This window comes from Octodon degus, unplaced genomic scaffold (assembly GCF_000260255.1).
Source record: "Octodon degus isolate 3935 unplaced genomic scaffold, OctDeg1.0 scaffold00069, whole genome shotgun sequence".
Taxonomy (NCBI): Eukaryota; Metazoa; Chordata; class Mammalia; order Rodentia; family Octodontidae; genus Octodon; species Octodon degus.
Window position 1 is genome coordinate 7,774,373 of NW_004524645.1, and position 5,747 is coordinate 7,780,119.

Consider the following 5,747-nt stretch of genomic DNA (forward strand, 5'->3'; position numbering starts at 1 on the left):
CCTTTGACTTTCAGCCTATGAATGTCTTTATGAGTTAAATGTGTTTCTTGTATACAGCATATTGTTGGATTTTGTTTCCTAATCCACTCTACCAGTCTATTTCTCTTAATTCATGGAATGAGTCCATTTACATTGATGGTTATAATTGAGACTCATTGACTTAAAATTGACATATTACTTAGCTGTTGTTGTTTATTCCTTTTTCTCCTGTGTGTAATTGTTTGCCCTATTTAGTTAGTTGCTTCTGATCTCATTCATGGAGTTCTAATCATTTTGGTCCCTCTCTACAACGTCTTTCAGGAGTCTGTATAGGGTTGGCTTTGTCATCATGAAATTCTTTAGTTGTTCTTCGTCATGCAAGTATTTCACTTCTCCATCAAACTTGAAAGAGAGTTTTTCAGGGTATAGTAGTCTGGTCTGAAATTTGTTTTCATGGAGGACTTGAAGTACTCTGCTCCATGCTCTTCTTGCCTTCATATTTTGTGAAGAGTAGTCAGCTGTAATTCTGATGGGTTTTCCTTTGAATGTGATCTGCTTCTTTTCTCTGGCAGTTTTCAGTATATTATTCTTGAGATGAATTTCTGGGATCTTGACTATCATATGTCTCGTTGTGTATTTAATTGGGTTGAGGTTATTTGGTGTTCTGTATGCTTTGGTTACCTGAATGTCAGATTGTTTCCTCATATTTGAGAAATTTTCTGCTATTACTTTTGCCCATATTTTTTAAATGTCATTTGTATTGACTCCTTCTTTCTCATTAATACCTATTAGTCTCACATTGTTCATCTTTGCATCATCTTGCACTGATTAATTATTTTTTCCTGTATCCTAGTTTTTGTTAAGAGATCTTTTCTTACCTTTTCACTAGCGATACCAGCATCTTCAAGATCTGAAACTCTGTCTTTACTGTCACTCTAAAGGTTTTGGAAGATTGTGATTGAGATTTTAACTTCCTGTATATCTCTTTGACTCTGCTTCATGCACTCTATTTCTTTCCTGTATTGTTCATTCAAGGAATCTGTCCTTTTTCTTATTTCCTCTATTTTTTATGGATGTCTTCTTCAGAAGCAGTTATTAATTCTTTTACTTCAATGTTTTCTTCAGATTGGTTTCCCTCCCTATGTTTCTGTCATTGATTCTTTACTTCAGATGCTATGAGTTCAGATAATTCTTTTTTTATTTCAGAGAAGAATTGCGCTCTGAGATCCTCTATAACTTTCTGCTGTTGCTTATTTACTATTGATGCTATTAATTCATACATTTCAGCTGAGCTAGTGTCCTCTCCACTTGCTCTGAATGGGCATTGGGTTTCCTCCATATGTTTCTGCATTTGATTCTTTACTCCAGATGCTATTAATTCACTAATTTCTTTTTTCATTTCCAATCTGAGTTCCTCTATACATTTCTGCAGTTGTTTCTTTATTTTAGAAGCTTGTGATTCATTGATTTCAGCTGTGTGTTTCCCAATTTGTTCTGTGTTGATGTCCTCTGCACTTTTTATTGTTTGGCTTGAGGTCTGAGATTGCATTTGGCTCTTTCTTGTTGTCTTTTTGAGTAGCAGTCTTCTGATCTTTTTTGTAGAGCTTTGGTGCAGTTATAACCTTAGCACTTACTGAAATTCAGGTGCCAATCTACATAGTTGTGATTTATCCTGCTGTGCCTGGCTTGCCTGTGGCTGCTCTGTTCAGCTCCTTCCTGTTGCCCACCTTCTGAGTGATCCTGTTGTGCCCCTCTGGCAAGATGTTCTGTTCCTGGACTAGCTGGGTGGCTTTGTCCCTACTCTCTCTGCAGGGAATGCAACTGCAGTGTTTCAACCCAGGCCTGTATGCAAGGCCTGAGGTGAATCTGGAGGGGACAAGGTAGAGTAGTGGGGAGAGGCATCTCTCCCACAGACTCACTGGGCCTGGACTAGGACTGGATCTGGGGGTCCCCAGAACATGGCAGAAATTCTCACTGGGCGGCAGCGTGGGTGGGTACTGTAGAGTGGCGGTGGGGGTTCCAAGGGCGTGGAAGAGGGTCTCACCTGCACCGCACCTGGTCTCAGGCCGGCAGGTCCTGCCGGCGCAGGGTAGCAGGAAGCTCTCCCATACACTCACCGGGGCCTGGGCTAGGACTCAAAAATTTTTATTTCTTATGTGTAATGTAAATATTTTTCTTGTTTGTGTTCCTGTTAATTTCTTTGTGGTATTTTTTAGATATATTGACTTTTATTTATACGCTATTTTGTATCCACTTCATGTTGATAAAATATCTTACATTCACCTTCCTCCATAAGGCATTAGAGTTTTCAAAGCCTTCTGCATATACTTTAACCAAGAAAGGGGCAAAAAGGACTGATTGCACACATCTTTCTTCTGTGCTGTGAGCACTTATCTGGCAATCACTGATACCTATGAAATTAGGTACTTTCCTCTGACTTCATCTCAGAAGTATTCCACCACAAGGGAACACTCTTGTGAAACAAGTTTTCCAAATTCTTGATAACTTCCTGGCTGGTGTTTATTATTTTTTATTACAATTAGTGACATGACTCAGAGTTGGATAACATAGTGAGTTGTGCTATTTCCCTGACTGTTAAAATGATGTACAATAATTGTTAATTAAGTAAGGTATTTAATGAAATTCGTTACCTAAACAGTCCTCCTGAAGCAAAGGCAAAATCAGGTTTTCATAGGAGAAGCTGAAAACAAGATCTGTTTAGCTTCTTAATGCCTAATATTAGATAATTGAAGAGGTAATTTAGATGCTAAGAAAATAATGAGATGTTAGAAGTTAAATGAATTGCCCAAGGTCATACAAAGAGTTAAATGGTTTAGACTCCAATCTCTATGCAGTTTTCTCAAAAAGAAAGAAAGAGAGAAAGGAGGGAGATAAAATAACCAATAATAAAGACAACATTAATGTGAAAGTAAATTTTGAATATTGCGGGTCCTCATTTTTCTTGCCACACAATGGTTTCTGTATTAAATAAATCTATTTTGCTTGTATAACTAAGTGGCACTTATCTTATAAAGTGTATTCTAATTTGCATGCTCTCTCTCCCCTGCACAGCTATCTAGGTTTCATACCATGCCTTTTAGGAGACATATGGTTGGTATTTCTTGAGTGGACTTTTGCTGCTACTCAAAATCTCAAAAGAAACAGAGTAGCTTTTACTTTTCAATCTTGATTTCATATGTACCTGCACATATATATAGTAATAAAATTATATCTTTACAGTGTGAGGATAAATCAAGTCCTTCATTAAGAAGAAGTTTCCATTAATAAAAATGAAACCCAGAGCTTGACATGAACTAAGGAAATAAAATTCAGATTTCCTTTTTCTAATAGGAAAAGTTAGGGTAGAATATAAACAAAAATAGAATTTTATAATGAAATTTGCACATATTCACCCCATTGAAATCTTAATTGTAAACTGTAATTATAACAACTGTTATTGAACATTTTTATATGCTAGATACTGGACTTAAGCCCAATGTGGTTTATCTCGATTCATCATAACAATTACCATTTGAAGTACATGCTACAAATTCCCCCCATTTTATAAATGAGAATACTAAGACTCATCTAGAATGTGAAATAAGGATAATTCAATATTGTCTTTCTAATTACTTCCATTTGCTAAGTGCCAAAATGATATACTAGACTTTAAGGACCTACCTTTGTTGATATGGCACCAGCTTATCCTCCAGTGTGTTGCATGACTCAGTTGGAGCAGACTTAAATCAGAACTGTATTTGCTGAATCTTAAAAGCATGAACTAGGTTAGATTCAAATTAGCAGAGAAAAAAGAAGGAAGGGCCATGTAAAGGAAGAGAACTAAAATATTGGGGGTCATAAACAAAAACATTTGGCAAATAGCTTAAACATGAACTTTAAAAATATGTCATGGGTTTTTTCAGATCTTATTTTTCTTGCTTAAAAACCCATATGTCGTAGCTACTGTTGGAGCTTGAGTACTTTGAACAGAGTCTCTGCTGTGGATTTTCACAAAATGGTAAATAAGAGACTTCGTGAACACTGTCTCTTTCTGGAGGTCAAGAGTCAGGTAGCTGTAAGTCTTGGAGATGGTATGAAAAGTGGCCTTAGTAAAGTTGCCAAGTGTGGCCATGGAGCCCCTGCCAGAGGTGTAGCAGTCATCAATGTTATCTGTCAGCAGCAGCTTCTTGGGCACAAGCTTTGAGATGATGAGAGTACCTTTGGGGACAAGGTTCAGATGCACCAACACAGAGCCACTGCAGGCAGTCACTTTGCAAGGGGAAGTATGGGACTTGCCGTTCTTGCTCCCCCATAGCCTCTCTGGACAGGAATAGTGGAGAGCTCAATGACCAGAATGATGACCCTGTGAATGGCAGTGGCTATTTTCCTGGAGCACTTTACACCCAGGCCAACATGACCTCTGTAGTCTCCAGTGGTGACAAATGTCTTGAACCTGGTCTGGGGGACAGCACAAGTTTGTCTTTGCAGTGACATGATCTTCAGAATTTCATTTTTGAGACATGTGCCCAGAAAGTATCAATCATCTCAGATTCCTTGATGTGTAAGAAGAAGAGATAAATTTCCTCCAGGGACTTGACTTTTATGTCCTTGACCAGCCAGCCCAGCTTGGTGACAGGAATATACTCCTAGTCCTCAACCTTCCCTCTGTGAAACCCACAGCTTCATTCCTGGCCCCTGTCCAGCCTGTGCCCACAGCCTCTAAGGCAAGTGCCAAAAGCCTCAGAAGCTAGCTCGGCCTCCTATACCTGGGCCCTCTGGGCTTCTGGACCCTCCCCCTATTTAGAAGTAATGGCCCCAAACTTTCTTTTCCATTCCTAAAAAATCTGATCAGCTACCACCTTCCAAAGAAACTACATAGTCACTTTCTTTCCTGAAACACAAATTCCACACAAGTTGGGACATGGGCATGTTGTGAATGATTAAAGAGAAAGTAAAATGTAAAGATGGATCCTGTCTCAAACATTTAAAGTCAAAATAATAAAAACTTTTACAAAGAATGTAAAATAAATACAATATGAAAGCTACAATGATTGTAACACGTTTCTGTCCTTCATGATGCAGACTTATCAATTACAGCCATAGAAGCCCTGAGTTCCTTGTGAAGAATTGCCAATAAAAATGCCAAATTAAGCTTTGCACAAGCTGGGAATATCATGACATCTGCTTTCAAAATTACTTTGCTGTAATTGTCAATTCTCATTATAGTTGGCAAAAATTGTTTTCTTTCACCTGAGATAAGTGCCTGTGATTTTAAATAGAAACACTTCAAAAATGATGATTGTGAATCTTGCTAATTATATAGTTGTGCTGTGTTTGCTAAAAAGCATAAGATCCTTTCCAATAGCTTATATCACTCTGATGTTCATAGCTATGAGTAGCAATAAACCTGTCATCACACAGACTTAAACAGGGAGGTAATATAAGAGTTTATACAAGATTCAAAGTTAGGTGAGTTTGGGAGCTTCCACAATGCCATTAAAGATTTGTGTTCTTTCTCTGTTTCTCTCCTGTGAAGATTTTAAATTTACGAAGAAAAAAAGCTTCATCTCTAGCCTGAAGGGCTAGCTTCATCCTAACACATGCTTGTTTTATCATGGTGCTATGTCTGGAGGTAGGAATGTACACTCTATCCATCTTCGCTTATGTCTTTGAAGTGAGAGAGATTTCTCCAAAGATGGAGAAAGCTGCCTTTCCAGATTCCCTTGGCAAGTCTCTTCTGGTATCTCTCTCTCTCTTTTTTTTTTTTT

General features: G+C 38.0%; 1 pseudogene; it reads right to left on the reverse strand.

Annotated features, from left to right (window-relative positions):
• Positions 1-3,898: 3,898 nt before the first annotated feature.
• On the reverse strand, positions 3,899-5,634 carry LOC101575843 (annotated as a pseudogene).
• Positions 5,635-5,747: the final 113 nt, after the last annotated feature.